General features: G+C 38.0%; 1 protein-coding gene across 1 annotated transcript in view; it reads right to left on the reverse strand.

Annotated features, from left to right (window-relative positions):
* UBE3D (ubiquitin protein ligase E3D) overlaps window positions 1-17,485 on the reverse strand; it is a 139,946-nt gene that overhangs the window by 33,876 nt on the left and 88,585 nt on the right. The window lies entirely within an intron of this gene.

Below are 17,485 nucleotides of genomic sequence, written 5' to 3' on the forward strand. Positions count from 1 at the left end.
CTCAGTTTCCTCATATAACAAATGCAGAAACTTATATTAGGGGCTCTTGAAAAAATTAAATTAGTTAATATGTATAAAGTGCTTAGAAGAGAGACTATCACATAAACACTCTAAATATTAAGAATTATTATTAAATGACATAGGAAACCATTTATGACATAAAGAAAGCAGTATTTAACATTATATATAATACAATTTCAAGTTTGTAAAAACAACTGCCTTCTTTCTTGCTTAACCCCCCCTACCCCCCCCCCCCAACCATGCAAACAGAGAAAGAAAGTACAGGAAAGAAACACACCAAAATGCTAACGCTGAAGGATAGGACTTGGGAAAATTTATTTTCTTTTAGATTTTCCAGTTTTTAAATTTCCAACGATCACAGCGTATTTCTTTGAAAATTAGAGAGAAATCTTTACATATGTTTTAAAGGACCCCTGCTCCTGTTTCTTCTGGTTGAATCCTAGTATTTCTCAGATCTAGCATGTTCATTTTCTTCACAGGGATCTAAGTTAGCAACAACTTTTAGGTTAGTAGGAAAGGTAAGAAAATGATGACTAAACAAAAATAATATAAAAAATGTCAGAATGATGTCTAAGGAAAAACAAATACCAGAAAGGAAAAATTGGCAGGTTCCACGTCATGGAGGAGAAAAGTAATTTCAATATTTCCATGTAGAGAAACAGGTCAGTTAGTGATGACACTCATGATAAAAGACAGCACAGGGTTGGGGGTTAGAAAAAGGAGTTTTTATCCCCTTAGGTTTAATTTGCTATGTTTTATGTTTATGGCCTACCAAAGTCAAGATGTCCTATATATACTGGGGGTGTCAAAAAAATGTATACGCATTTTAAGAGATGTTATCTATGCTCAAGCAGTAGTTCGCCATAATCAGAAGTGTCTGGATGCTGATGGTAACAACTTTGAGCACCTCTTGTAATTGCAGAAATCAAACGTGACTTGTATTCATCTTTTGTTATTGGTATATATTGAGTATTACAATTAATAGTTTTTTCCTTTCTTCAAATGTGTATACATTTTTTTTGGCACCTTCTGTATATGTATGGACTATACACTATATATAGTATGTCCACTTGTATACTTTTTTTTGGCACCCCTGGTGTGTGTGTGTGTCTGTATACACAAAAATTTGAATAACTGTGATACAGAAATGTCTGAAAACGAAGTTTATTTTAAAAATAGAATACGATTTGAAGAAGGAATAATAAACCAAAGTCACCTTTCTTTTAATTTGGACATATTTTATGTCTTTATTTTGTTCCAGTCAATCGACTATAATAAAAATGTCCCTGGAGGGTGATCACATTTTCTGACTTCCCAGTACCTTTTGAAATGTGCTTGAAATGTTTGAACAATTTCTTTCTTTATGGGTCTTATTTTCTTAAGTAAGAAACCAGAAATTTTTTTCCCCAGCCTTCATGAAGCCAGGGCAGCACTGTGTGATTGGACCAACTAGACACTGCTCAGAATTCAGCTTTGGAAGTAATCTGAGGAGGAAACACGGAGAATCCATTTTGTGGATACTACGGAGGGAAGTATCAGTCTTTCCGAGGGCAACAGGGCAAAGTCACCTGTGTAAGCGATACAGTGACATTTTCCCTAAAACCCCCCGGATGGTATATTAGACTCTATTCCCAGCTGCATGCTTAACTACCCAATATCCTTTAATAAATTCTGCTTCTGCTCAAATTATAGTGAATGCTGTTGTTTCGAAAAACCCTGACAATATGAGGAATGATGATAAATGCAGCCTCTAAAATATGAGGAATAACAATAGATGCTCCACAAAATTACAAAAATGCTAAATACCTAGTACTTCATTGGTTGGTCCTTTGTTCCTACTAAGTAGAGACTAAATTCTCATTTACAGGTGGGGAAATTTTCTGAATATGATAGAAAGTACAGTAAAACCTTGGATTGCGAGTAACGTGGTTTGCGAGTATTCTGCAAGACGACCAAACATTTCTAATACATTTTAACTTGGTAAACGATGGATGTCTTGCAATACGAGTACTTTGTTTCTGGAACGAATTATGCTTGCAAACCAAGGTATTACTGTACATGGTACACTAGTATTCAGATCCACATATTTCTTACTCCAGAATCTGAAATCTATAATTGACACGAACTTCCCCACCACGCCAAGAAAGAATATAAAATAATGATGAGTCTTCATAAATGTTTACTAAAAAAGGAAATCCCAGCTTGTTTTACCCAAGCCCTTTCTCAGACTTTTCAGTCATTATCACTGTGACTTCCTAACTGAATGTAGAAGTGGATTCGAGTCCATGCAGAAAGTGAATAAGAATACAGAATTTGGTCAGATGCTAAAATGGATCCTAGGAGCCCCACTTTATATGAATAGCTTTCTTTTTTTAAGCCAATTCCTATCAACCACTAAAAACAAAACAAGTCTTCAAATCTCTCAGGGACATCTGAGAACATTGTTAATGATATTACATGTATCATAAAAAGCAGAGGAACAGGAGATATAAATTTTTAAAAATATAGTTCAACTATATCTTGATTTCTGTAATCAGCTCTATATTGCAAATTACCACTTCATCATGGTAAATTTGCAAATGTATTGGGAAGTTTAAAAACATCTTTTAACACCTGTTTTAGGGACACCAACTACCTTATGTTAGCCCCACTGAAATGTAGAAAACAAGATTCATTTACTGTCTGGTTCAATTTTAAAACATGAATGCATTCAGTGATAATTGTATTTTGCAGAGTAGAAAGAAGCACAAGGGAGCTTCAAAATGTTGGCTCTCATTATACTGCCTATTATTTCAATTATTTCAGATTATCCATAAGGCAATTTCCCCTCTGAAAAAATGCTAGATAAAGATATCCATGGGAATTCAAACAGCAGCCTTTGTACATATGGTAAATTATGTTCTTGGGGGGCACAAAAAGCTGTAAGTTAGGTGATGTAACACGAATTTAATTTTCTTGCGGAAACAGTATTATAACAAAGACTTGCATAACGAAACTTAACTTATATATATAAGTGACTACAAACATCTTACATAATCAATTCTTCTGCATTACTTCAAACATAATTCCAAAAAAATATGGCAACCAAAATAATAAAGTTATGTCTGTTATGATTCCTGCTTCATTTTATGATAAAAATCAAAGATTGAAGAAATAACAAATATTTCTTTGGGTAAATGTAAGCTGTCCATCTAGCCCACAGGCTAATGAACCCTTTCTTAAGGACTTTCTTACTTCATAGGTGTGGCTTTTCAATAGCCAAGTTTGTCCTGCATAACCTTGGGCTCTAATTACATCTGATGCAGATAAACCCTGACCTAATAGAATTGTCTGTTTCATCATAAAACTAAACATTTTTTTGGGTGGTGGGAAAGGGTCACTTAAATGCTTTTTGAGAAAATGTCATTTTTGCTAAGCTTTTTCATAATTAAAGAATTAGATAAGGGCTTTTCTTAAGATTCCAGCTACTCAACACCATCAGCTATAGTCTGCACCTGAATGTTAAGCTGTGGTTATCTTTAAGATGAAGATAACCAACATTTACTTCTTCAGTATTTTCCTTCCATCAAAATGTAAATTCAACACCATCAGCAAGCTTTGAAATAAATGGTGGCCAAGCTAAAAGACAACTAATTGTGTATATATGAAAACTTTTCACCTCAACCTCAAGTCTTATATATGTTATCTTACATGCTATGGTAATAAAGTGAACTGCAATCAGTGTGGACTTCCTGATCTGTATTGCTGCTGCCTCCTGGCCCTAACTGACCCTCAAACGGAGTCTGGCTGCTCTCTAATGCCTTTCTTCCCTGATAGTCATCATTTTGTTTTAAAACTCTGATTCCAATTTATATGTCCTCTTTCACCTGGATGTTGTTTAATAAGAGAATTTCTAAATATCTAGATGTAAGGGCCTTCCTCTTTTTTGTGTTTGTTGATAAACTGTGGCTTTTAACATTTAAAAGTATCTTTTGCCCTGTTTAATGCTCTGTGGCTTAAATTCCAAGTTGTCTGATATCAGGATCACTACCACTTCTCTCTCTTGCTGTGTTTTTACATTTATACAATATAAACATTAATTTCACTTTTGTCCATTCTTTATTTTTAGAATATCTGAATCACTCTTCTAGCTAGGTCTCTGATATATTACAGAACATATACTTAAGTTTTATATTGTGAGCCAAATTGTAAATCTTTTTCTTTTAATAAAAGTAAATTAAGACCCTTCACATTTACTTTTATGATTGATATGTTTAATCACAAATCTATCATAATGTTTTATAACCATGGATTAAAAAAATATTTCCTGTTTGTTTTTTTTTTCTCTACAAGAGGTATATATTAACATTAGGAAAGTTTCTTATTTTTGTTCTACTGGTTACCTTTGTACTTATCCTTTTTTAATGTCCTTTACTTAACTATTCATCATCTGGTTTATCAGGTATTTTCTTTTGGCAGGGTGGGGTGGGATGGGGTGGGGGGTGGTATTCTTTATCACATACCTATTGTCTTATACAGTGAGTTGTTGTGTTTTTTTAAATTTTCATCTCTCCTTATCCCTTTCTCCGCCCATTTTTTAGTTACATTATTTCAACTTTGTCACAGCACACAACATTTATACATTAGTCTACTACCATCACACTCATCATGTTTTAGTCTTATACATATATTTATATATTTTTAAAGACCATGATCAGCGTCAGTCCTATGCTGAAGTTTTCTCAGTCATTATATGGGAATCTTCTAATATAGGAGCCAATACAATTTTTCTGTACAAGACCAGATAGTAAAGACTTAGACTTTGTGAGCCATATGATACCTGCTGCAAATACTCAACCCTGCTACAGTGTAGCAGGAAAGCAGCCATAGATAATATAGTAAACAAATAACTGTGGCTGTGTTCCAGTAAAACTTTATTTATAAAAACAGGTGGCAGGCCATAGTTTGCTGACCCTTATTCTAGTACATTCTTCCAGAACGGTTGATAGGTGTAGGATTCCTTAAAATTTGGTATGGTCAAAACTGTTTCAGTAGTGTCCTGGTATCGGAAGGGCAGCTGGGCTGGATATAAAATCCTTGCTTCATACTTCCTTTCCCTGAGAGTTTTTTGTTTTTTTAAATGCTGCCCCACTGTTGCCTTGACGTATAGATTTAGTCTGATGTTAGTCTAATTATTTTGCCTTTGTAAGTTATTTGATCTTTTGGCCTACAGAACTTGAGGTTTTTATCTTTATCTTTGAAATTTAAGAGTTTTAGTATGATAGATTTCAGACTTGATCATTTTGAGTTAATTTTCCCAAGTACCCAAAAGATTCAGGTCTTTTTCTATTTCTGGAAAGTTTCACAATTTGTGTGGACTCAGGTTTTCTTTCTATTTATGAAATATTTTTTTTAATTATAGTTTTAAATATTAGCTCTATATTTTTAAATTAAGGGACTCTAACAATTTTTTTTTTAATGACTGTTTCTTTGACTATCTTTCTCTTGGACCTGAAGGGTGGAAGAATATGCCACCCCAAAACATGCCACATAAAGATTATTTTGAGTTAAGGCAGTTCAAAAACAGCAAATGAAAGAAAAACACTTTGACCTTCCTTCTTTTCTTAAAAGCAGGAGATGAAATTCCCAGGTGAAAGATGTTCTTCTCCCTGAACCAGAAGGAAAATAACCATCTTATCATCAAGCACAAGAAGTTGAAACCAAAAAATGTTTATATAAACAGAACTTGTAAAAATAATTCTTATCTTCTTTTAGCCTCTCCACATAGTTTAGTTTTCCACAATTGTCTCTTTTTGTTTAACCCACTATACGAGTAAAAGCATGTGCTCCCCCATTTCTTTGGGTCTTCATTTCTTATGAGGGCTTCTATGTCACGTAAAACTTCTATGAATTTGTATGTTTTTCTACTGTTAATCTGTCTTATGTCAGTTTAATTCTCAGGGTCCAACCAAAAAACCCTAAGAAGGGAGAGGTAAAAATTTGCCTCCCCTTCAGACCTCTTTTACTTCTTTATGTCATTTTCATTTTCCTTGTTATTTTTCTGTCTTTCTTCAAACCCTTTATTTAATTTGTGTTAGAGTCTATTTTCACTTGGGGACTTTTAAATTCATTCTTCATTTGTGATATAATTTTGATTTTTTTTCTTCCATTTCTAGCCTGAGTTCAACTTTATTTATTTATTTATTTTAATTTGTCTTAGTTTTTGTCCATTTTTGCCTTTTTGCATCAGAGTGGTTTTCACATCCTCAAATACTTCAGTGCCCTTAATTCTGTTTGGAGTGTGAGCTTACACTTTTATTTTACTTCATTGTTGTTTCTTAGAGGAGGACTTTTCTTAACTGATAGTTATAATTTTTGTAATTGTCTGCAAATTTTCTCTACTGACTTAACTTTCCTTGTGTCTATTTTTATGCTATTGGCGTATTTTATAAAATTCCTATTTTAAAAGGTGCTCTTTTCTGTTAGTCTAGCAAAATTCAGGTACTTTAGTGGGTTTTTTTGTCACTGTGTTTTGGTGGCGGAAAAGGAGTTGTGAGTCTTCTGATTGTGTGATTCTCTTTGTCTTACAGAACCCTACATTCCACACACCTCACTTTTCTTCTTTCCTCCTTCATTGCTAAAAAGCACTTGTTTTCATTTTGCTTTTTCTCTCCTCCAGAAGCTATACTTTTGGAAGACTGCCACAGTAAGTAATGTCTACCCTTTTAAATCATGCTGGCCACTTTAAATCATGCCTGTTTCTTTAAATAGTAGACCTGGTCCTGTATGTCTTCTGCCCCTTTAAATCACATGTTCTTTAAAATCTCTTCCTTCTACTCCATGCTCTAATCTGCTTGGACATTTTGTCAGCATTTTAAAATTTAGGCTGGATTTAATCTTTCTAGTGGCCATTCAAAATCACCCGTCAGCACCTTCACTAGCCTCACTCTTCTGTCTTCTCTGCAGTTTTTCTTGGTCTGCTTTTGCTCACTGAAAGCCTTGTAGCAGAGTAGAGGGGAGTTGGAAGTATAAGAAATTGAGTGCTGGAACTTGATTTTTTTGGTTCTTATTTACTCATAGTTATTTTGCAGTTCTGGAATTCTCTGTCATCAAGTATGTGTGCAGAATTTTCACAGTTGGGAAACTGTTTCATCTTATTTTCAGTTTGGGAGACTGATTATGATATAGCTGCCATTGTTTTTTGCTACCTAGAAATGTATAGAGAACATTTTTTTACTCCAGCTGATGTACCAGAAGATGGAGAGAGGAATGAAAAATTTTCAATTGAAAAAAATGGCCAAAGGAGAAAAGCAAGGCTCAAGATGACTCTTGCCAAGAATGTGGCAATATAAGGGGAGAAAACCTTTAATTGTGTGTATCCATGGTCAAACTCGGGCTGTGGCTTCTCTCATTGATTCTCAGTTTGGGGTTTTTTGTGTTTTTTTTGTTGTTGTTGTTGAGGAGAGAAGGACACAAATAAAATGGTTCACAAAACTGATAAAAAGCATCATTTTTACAATGAAACTCTCCAAGCCTTCAACATTATAAAATGAAAGTAATAATCAACTGAAAGATAAAATTTAATAAACTCTTATATACTCAGAGCAAGTTTAGTTTAAGTGAATTCTAAAAAGTACCTAAATGCTAAATAATAACTTATGTTCTGGATACCACCACTGTATTAAAAAAGAAACAACAGGGCTTAGAAAAACGGAAAAATCTAGTGAATTTCCTTTCCATTTCATGCAACTCTAAAAGTAAAAACAAAGCCACAATCCAGTTGCCTCTAGAAACCACTCTACAATTTGTGACCTGAACCACTAACAACATTTAGCAGACAACTAAAGATCTGGGGATGTTTAATTCTATTATGACACAAAGTATTTCATTTCCTCGCCATGCCACCCACTCATCCTGAAAAAATTTGACTCCAAAGATAGAGAATAGTGGTAAAATGTGATACACCAATTACATTAACTATAAAGATGGCCACACTTTACCTTTAGTATTTACAAAGTACTTTCAGACAGGAAGGGTAGTTATTGTTCTCCTTCTATAGATGTGAAAACCAAGGTTAAATAAAAAAGAGCCAAAGATGACAATGAAAATCCTTGTCTTGAATTCTTCAAATATATGGCAATGACAGATAAAATAGAAAATAAGAAAATTCCCAATCATAGCTATACTTGAAAAAACAAGCTACACAGATCCATGGACCAGAAGCACACAGTGGAAAGCAGAGCAGAAGCCATGGGTTTGATGGGGCTGAAGTCAGGGCCAGGCTCTGGGGTACTGTTCATGAAAAGAGACACTTGCTGACAACTGCTGGGACTTAGGATGTACATGGAACTCCACATTTAGAGAAATGCAAACAGCCAAGCTGCTTGTTGGCTCAGCGAATGATCTGTAAGGAGCCCCAATATCATCACAGAGATCCATCATTATGGACCTGGTGCTGGATGAGACCCAGGAAGGTGGGTTGAAGTAGCTGCAAAAATACCATGCAGGTGGGGCAAGTTGTGGGCAGCACTGAAGAGGAGGAAAGAGAACTTACACAGGGTGAGCTTGCAAACCAGAATTCTAAACCACATGAAGAAATCAAACCTTAAATTAGACAGCCACAAAATTACTAACTATTATAGAAGATTAAGCAACTCCAGACAAAATTAAAATAACAGAGCAAATGAAAAAAACCTAACAGCAGGTATATTTCATATCCTCAGAAAGATTTTTAAAACTTGATATGTTGGAAATAAAAATATACCCATTGAAATAAAACTCAATAATGGGGATAAGCACCAGAATAAATGATTGGAAAAGATAGTACTGAGAAGTTTATCCTGAATGCAGGTATATATGAAATAACATTTAAGAGACAAGGAGAATAGATTCAAAGACTCCAATATATGTCTAACAGGAGGTCAAAAGAAGGAAATGGGGGGTGGATAATGGAGCTTTAACACATCATGGTTTTTTTGTTTTTTTCATGAAGATGGGGCTGAAAGCAAAGAAGGAAGCCCCTCCCCCCCCCCAAAGCCGAAACCAAAGTAAAGGCTTTGAAAGCAAAGAAAGCAGAGCCGAAAGGCATCCACAGCCACTAAAACAGAAGATCTGCACGTCACCCACCTTCCGAAGGCCCAAGACACTGCGGCTCTGAAGGCAGCCCAGATATCCTCGGAAGAGCACCCCCAAGAGAAACAAGCTTGACCAATATGCCATCAGCAAGTTCTCCTAACTGCTGAATCAGCCATGAAGAAGATAGGAGACAACAATACACTTGAGTTCACTGTGGATGAATGTCACGGCCAACAAGCACCAGATCTGACAGACTGTGAAGGAGCTCTATGACATTGACGTGGCCGAGGTCAACACCCTGGTCAGGCCTGATGGAGAGAAGAAGGCATATGTTCGACTGGCTCCTGACTATGATGCTTTAGATGTTGTCAACATAATTGGGTTCATCCATCTAAACTGAGTTCAGCTGGCTAATTCTAAATATAAATTTTTTTCACTATAAAAAAAACAAACATAATGATTAACAATTTTCCAGAATTAATTAATTAATCAAAGATAGGAGTCCGTAGATGAGGTGGTCTCAGAGAATAAAATACTTTTTAAAAAAAATCCACACCTAGACATCACTATAAAACTATAGTATATCAAGCACAAAGATAAAATCTTATAGACCAGCCAGAAAAAAGAGGATAGATTCTCTTCAGAGGAACAGCAAATAATCTTACATTAGCTGTCTTATCAACAGAAACAGATAACAAAAGGCAAGGAGTGATAGACTTTCAAACTGTAAGAGGGTACAGAAGTCTATACCTAGCTTAGTCATCATTCAAGACTAAGAACAAAATGAAGACATTCTAGACATAGAAAGAGAGTTTACCATTCACAGACCATCAGTGAGAGAGATATGAAAGGGTATGGGTTGTTAGAAAAAAAGAAAAAGCACAAAAATGATACATGTGTATGTAATGAACATTAAAATATCTAAAATTACTAATTTTTTTCTTTCTCTTTTTTTTTTTTTTTTTACTTTTTAAAATTAGTTTCAGGTGCACAAAACAATGTAATAGTTAGACATTTCACCCCTCACAAAGTGATAACCCCCTCCCCCAATCTATTGTCCCTCTGATGTTGTATATACCTATTACATTTCCATTGACTCTACTCCCTATATTAACTTGTTTTTTAAGTGAAACAAACGAAACCAGCAGCCAATAATGGGAAATATGTGGGGTGAAGGGAAGAAATGTGCTTAATAATTAAAATATGCTAAGGTTCTTGCCTGTATGAAAAAGGTAAAGATACCAAGCAATATTGTTTTTACTAGAAAACTTTTTTATTTTACATTTTTAAAAATTTAAGACTACTGAAAAAAGAAACTGCATGCTATTGCTTCTAAGCCAGCAGAAAATTTCTTTTAAAAGAAGATAAAAAACTATCAAGACAACAGAGGACAAAAAAGAAAAAAGATAATGTTTGACAGCCAGAAAACATACATCTCCGTGACCCCCACACATACATATACAAAGATGGTAGACAGAAGTCCAAGTACATTAGAAATCATAATAATGGAAGCAGATTTAACTCACCTATTTAAAATAATAATACCAAGAACCATGCCTTCTATTTGCCGTGCTCTGATTTCTCCAAAAAACATGATTGTATTTGAGTGACCTGATGCTGAAAAGCAGTTGATGGCTCAAATGGACAATATTTCAAATGTTTAGTGCCATTACAAATTATTTTGAAGTTGAAGTTAAATGAGAAGGAAACAATAATTTAAGACCAGCAGGAAGAGAATCAGAAACATTGGGACTATGGACGGATGTTGTTATTTATAGAGAACTGCAGTCAGCTCTAAAAAGACAAGAAAGGCATTGGCACCTGCACATTACTTGGCCAAGCCTTTACTCCAATTTAGTCTGTGTTGTCATTACAGCTTCGAGTAATGCACCAGGCACCCTCTTGCATGCTGCAGATTAATCAAACAGGCTTACATTACTGAATGCTAACTGGACACTAACTGCATAAAGCTCCAGCTGAAGCTATAGAAATACTTTCCTTGCTGCCCAACATAATCACTCCTCTGAAACCATCGTTCCCAATGTCTTGCCTAGAAAGAAGCAATGTGATGATCTTGAAGGGGAGGCTAGCCTTAGACTGCATGCCTGCCTTTCTCTCCAGGCTAACTTAATTCATAAACTCTCATAGTCCTGTGAATCCTTCAACTACTGAAATGAATTTCTGAGCTGGAGGAATGAGAATGAGCTGGGATCTAGGCAGGTAAGTGACTTGTACCCAGTCACCTTGGTTGCAGCCAAAACCAGAACCCCGTCCCATCTCCCACCTCCACCCCAGGGCTTTTCTCCAATATACGTGTCACATTTCAGGTCTACAAGAGTGAGGACCCGAAAGGACAATAAAATGACTTGATTCTTGTTCCACATTGGCTTAGCTCCCCAACACCTTTTCTGTTCTAAATCTTCTCAATTTGCTGAAGCGATTAGTCGTTGCTAGCAGGGCTCACAAGAGGTTCTCAGTGGAGGCTTAGAACAGTTCCACCATCCAATCCATCATTCCCTTAAAGGCTGGCATCCTTCCCAGGCTGTCGTTTCCCCCTCGGGCCAGAAAAGCTACTGTGAACAGCACCGTAGCTTCCTCCATGGGAGAAGCGAGTTCAGTCATTTCGATCTTGGTACCATTTTGTTTCTCAAAGCAGACATACATCTTTAGCTTCCTTTTAAGGAAGCAAGACCCGCCACCAGAAAGCCACTTGACTGAACACAACCAGGCTCAGGGTGTAGGTGAGAACCACGTCCTCTTGTTAATAGCTCTAGGCAAGGCGAGAGGCTCGCACTGTGGAACTCTTAGCATCACCAGGTTTACAGATAAAATAAATGCAAATACAAAACCACTGGAAAACTCCTAAGCCACAAATGTTTCAAGGACCAGGATCCAGAGTCAGAAACAAAGGGCGAAACCAGAAGTGGAAGCAGCTTGAGGGAGGCTGGAGAAGAGGGAGGTGGAGACACCAAGGGCTGCTCAGAGGACACTGCAAGTGTCTTCCTCTTCGTTTCTCTGACATGCAGCCCACCTGGCAGCGTTTCCCATGAGCCTGCCTCCACATGAAGGACTGACCTGGGTTTCTCAGGCAGGACGAGCAGAGGGACAGACGGCACTCTAATCCCACCCACCATTCCTGACCCTTTTTTGTGGCTATTAGGAAGGTCATGAGACATAGACTCCATTCTCTTGGAGATTAAAAAAAAAATAAATAAAAAATCTAGGTGAGGTGGCTTTTCATCAGGTAAACACTTTCAAGACGTTCAAAAGTAATAAGGACCTAGTCCCTTTAAGGAATAAAGTTATTCAGCCTGGCTGAATAAATTAGGAACAGCTGGGAATAGACAAAATGACTTCAAAAGGAACTTTATAATTTAACCCATCCCCTCACTGAACAGATAAAGAAACTGGGATCCATTGAGGTTACCTGGCTAGACCAGGGTCACAAGTCCAGTATGTGGCAGATTTAAGACTAGAACTTGAGTGTCCTTTGTCAAGGTGAGCGATTGTCCTACCACACACCAGACTTGTAGTGAGAAGGAGAGGCTGTGGGGGCTGCATGTTTCTGAGGGAGGGAGAAAACCCGGAGACCGGGAGACATTAACATGCAAGGTGTTCACACCAAGTGGCAAAAAGATGACTTAGAAATGTAACACCCGGAGTCTACCACACATCCGAGTGTAAAAGGGAGAGGTCTTAAACAAAAGTGGTAAAAGAAAAAATAAAAACTTTATGACAATGACTCAGTTTACTTCAATAGTCAGAGACTGTTAAGTGCAGGTTGTTAAAGAAAAGTGAAGCAAAGAGGAAAATAATTAAGCTGTTTGAGCTCGTGACCAGGTACTTGTCATAATTAAAAGATTTTTTTCCTTTACATTTCTCACATTCGTGGGAATATAGTCTATCATCAAATAAGTGTTTCTTACCTTGGTTCATGAAAATCTTTATCAGATGTTTGTTATAATGCTGATTTCTGGGATCTCCTCTAGATTTACTGAATCAGAAATCTTTCAGGCTCTCATTCAGAAACCTAAACTTTAAACAAGCTTCCCCTGGACGCTGACATTTAATAACCAATACCATCCATAATACCTTCAATGCAGAATTAGAGAAACCCTATCTGTCCTCCAGTCCTCCCCACGCCCATTTCAGATACTGAGGTACAGACTCGGACAGTGAGTGTCTACAAATCACAAAGGCTGCTCAGGCCCTGGCAGGCCTTGTCATCAGGCCTTCTCTCCTCACCGTGTATGAGAGGTTGAATTGGACTAGGCAATGGTTGGTTTAATTTTAAGATTCTGTATTTTAAGGCTACAGGTGCAAATAAATACTGTTTTGCTAATGAAAAACATACCACATTTTCTGTCATGCATATGTATTTCCTTTAAAGTCAGGGGGGAAAAAAGTTAACTTACTAAAAACAAGCAAACAAAACCAAAGACGGAATCATTGACTTTCTGGGCTATGCCTCATTCCTGCTTCTCTCAAGGAGGCCAAAGCCAGAGCGACCCCGGCCCAATCGGGGTCCCCTAACAAGTGGCAGCTCTTCAGAGCACAGGCCAGTGCCAAGGAAGGCCTGGGAACGGTACACTTTGCCTACAGGCCCAACACCTTGGCAGGTAGAAATTCCTGAGAAGCAGGGCCTGTGGTGGGGAATCCAGGTATTGGGAGCAGCCTCTTGAAAGATACCTGCTTATTTCCTCAAGCCACAGAATGCCCGGCAGGGCTAAAAGGAAGGAAGAAGGCAACATCCTTTCGCACCCACATTGCTGAGGCAATTCCCAGAAATCTATTTTGAGGAGAGAGATTGAAAATAGTCAGAGCAGTCATCACTAGCTTTGACACTGGATTTCCTAAATATAACAAGTAGCATTCAGCTGTGGATTATCTCTGCCCACTGAAGACAAAGACATTAGCAGGAAAGAAAGGCTGACACACCTCGGGACCTGAGGGTATCAATGCCACTCCCTTCTCAATTCTCTGGAAGGCACACAGGAGTTGCACCATGATGGCCGAGGGGAATTTCTAGCCCATCTCCATGCAGGTCTGTCTGCCTCCTGATTACATCTGCAGAAACCCTTAGACATCTGGAATGGCTCACAGCCTCCCTCCCCATCCGCTCATACCTGATAACAGGTTTTTTATGTATAAAATCTCCTACAGGCTTTGACAGTCTCCGGGAAGACAGCCTTCACCCAAGAAGAAACAGAGAAAAGAGCAGAATGCTGCCAGTAACTGAGTCCCAGCATGTCCAATGAGACCAATTTTATATTCAAATATATTTGTGTGCATGTGTGCATGCGTGTGTGTGTGTGTGTATACACACACACACACACACACACACACACACACACACACACACACACACATATATATATGTAAACTTAAATTAAAATAACACTAACAAGAATTGCTCTAAAATGTCAAGGCGTATTTTATTTCCAGTGATTTTAATTTTCTTCACAATTTTCTATATTTTCCAATATTTTATCCTAAGTGATTATGTTTTTAGAATCATGTTATAAAATGTTAGTTTAAAAGATAATACCTAGAGATGAACATGGCATATAGTAGACAAGGACATTTATGTAGTGCAATGTCTAAAAGTAGATAGAAAAAAGTGGTGTGGAGATGGGAACTTCACTTTCTCCTCTCTGCCCCTATGTTGCTACTCATCTGTAAAGTTCCCAGGCCTCTGTCTACCAATTTCTTGGAGACACTATAGATTATACATTTTTTTAAAGTTTAAGAACTTGAAGCCACAACTTCGAACTTGTATACAATGAAAGCTTTTCCCCTCAGAGGCCAACACATGGGCAAATGACCAAAGCAAGTTTTCTTGTGTTATTGTCTCTTTTGATACAGATCTTAACAGGTAGTGAGAAGGTAGCTGGATGGGAGAACTAACAGTCCTGAGATGGAATAAATAACACACTCAGAAACAGAAGACCTAGGTTTGGGACACAGCCCCTGCATTTTGTTAGTTACATGAACTTGCCTACATTAGTTTCCGCACCTTTAAAATGGGGGTTGCTGTGAGGGTTTTAAAAAAAATATGATGTGTGTATTTTTCTTGTTTGGGGGGGGGCGGGGGGGGAAGTAGCTTTAATTCTGGGGGCTCCATGCTTTTGAAAATTCCATCCACACAGTTTGGATGGCCTGGAGCATCCTGGATGGAGCAAGAAGAGTTAATGAGATGAGGTGTGGGAATAAACACAAAAGGTTTCCTGAGCTCTTGAGGCTGGGGAACACTCTTTATCCCTCAGTTGAATGTAAGTTTCCAAGGAAGACGTCTCTTGGGAATGAAATAAGTTTAACTCAGTGGGAGTTAAATAAGTTAAGAGAGAGACAGAGTTGAGCCAGATAGCTCACTCTATTCATGGAACCCTTTGCTATGTTCCTGCCTAGTAACACTGTGTTTAGAGTGGATGAGATCCAGTTGAAATAGAGCTGGAAGCAGGTGCAGACTGGGAAAGCAATCTCAGCCAGGGGCCTGCTGGGCCTCTGGCATGACTCAGTACGTACCAAGAAATGCCAATGCAGATCTCGTTTTGGATGTGCCATTCTGACCAAGGTGGCTCTGACCAAAAGGAGAACTGTTCAGTCACTAAACAACAACAACCAAAAAAGTATCCCCTTGACAATCACCCGTTAAACCTGCAGTACTACTTCTGTTAGAGATAAGCAAGGCTGCCGTAAGAATATGCTTATGAGTGCTCTGCCTTGGCCAGCCAAATCTTTCGCGGTCAGACAGAACAGTGTCTCCCCATCTGTGTTCCCAGAGCATTAGCCCCATTAAATGCCCCTAGAAAAAGTCTTCCTGGTATCAGGTACAGCTGGGAAATCATCATACTATATTCTTCAACCAGGAGGGTCACACTGCCCCTTACACACACGAAGGGCTCAGTTAAAAGCTCTGTAGTTAAAAAAGAGAAAAAAATGTAACTTTAAGCTTATTTTAAAAGGCAACATGGTAGTTAAGAATGGGGGGTTCTGGAGCCAGGCTGTGTACTTGAAACTCCTCCACTTACTCGTTGTGTGAGCATGTGCAACTTAATCTCTTTGGCTCAGTTTCTGCACCAGTGAAATGGGACTAATACCCCTTCCTCATGGTATTTTCGGGAAAATGAAATGAGCTAATTAAGTGCAAATCATTGAGAACAGTGCCCAGAACACAGAAAGCACTGAATAAATATTAGCCTTTATAAACTGCATGATTAATGTAGGATGATTAAATATCTAATTGTTTTCTATAACACCTATTTATATCCTAAGGAACCTGTGTCCCATGGAATAGAGAAATGCTAGTATAGAAAAATATCCTTTACACCTGAAGAGAAGTCAGCATCCTGTGCAGCACCAAAAGCACAGCATAGGAATCAGAGTTTCAGTTTCCAATATCAACTTACCCTTCCTGGGCCTGTTTCCTTATCTATAAAAAATAGGTCATTAGACTACCTGGTCCTTCCAGCTACAGTAGTTTAGGATTCTCAGGAAAAAGCATAGCAATTAAAGCCCAGTCCTGGTTTCAAGCCGGTTGTTCTTAAGGCTCTACCTTCCAGACACCACACTCAGATTTAAAGTTGTTATTGCAAGACTCCTGGTTAAAGAGCTGGTTGCCCCCCAGCAATACGGATACGGAAGTGGCCTTGTGACACCTCACCCCAGAGCTCTGATGCACTGGGTGGAATCAAACTGGCAGCAGTCATGACAGCAGCAGGCCACAACCGGCCTCATTCCAGAGGTCCTTCAATCCTTTCTGCCTTGGTTTCTGGCACCAAAGCTTGGGCATCATTCCGGTTTCCCGTAAGTGTGGTCTCTAGTACCCAGAGGGAGCCCAGTCCTGTATATTAGTCACTCTGCTTATCTTGAATCTTGCCAGCTCTTTCCAAAGGCTGAACTGTTCTTGGAGTCTTTCTCCTTTGTGCAAAGCCCCAGGCTGTAATAACAATGCAGATACCCATCCATGTTCAATCTTGTGGACTTATCTCAAATCTGAACCTCCCTGTTGAGTCCACCCTATCTCAGCAGGAAAAGGGCTGCTGCTGCCCCTCAGTGTGCACCGCTCATGTCTCTGTTTCCCCCTCGCTCAGTACTTTGGATTTCTCTAGAATATCAAATGGCCGTGTCCATTTGCATTTCATTTGTGCATCCATCCACCCAGCCAGCCATCGATTGCCAGTCACCAAATATTTATTAAATGCTTCCTATGTCCAAGCACTGTTCTAAGTTCTGTTGACACAGTATTGAACAAAAACAGACATTTTCCCTGTTCTCATTTAACACACATTTTAGTAAAGAAAAAAAAAGGACAAATAAATGAACAAGATCATTTTAAATAGTGAAAAGTGCTATGAAGAAAATAAAACAGGATAAGGTTATAGAATATGCTGATGAGGAGAGGGGGACT

This window comes from Hipposideros armiger, unplaced genomic scaffold (assembly GCF_001890085.2).
Source record: "Hipposideros armiger isolate ML-2016 unplaced genomic scaffold, ASM189008v1 scaffold_180, whole genome shotgun sequence".
Lineage (NCBI taxonomy): Eukaryota > Metazoa > Chordata > Mammalia > Chiroptera > Hipposideridae > Hipposideros > Hipposideros armiger.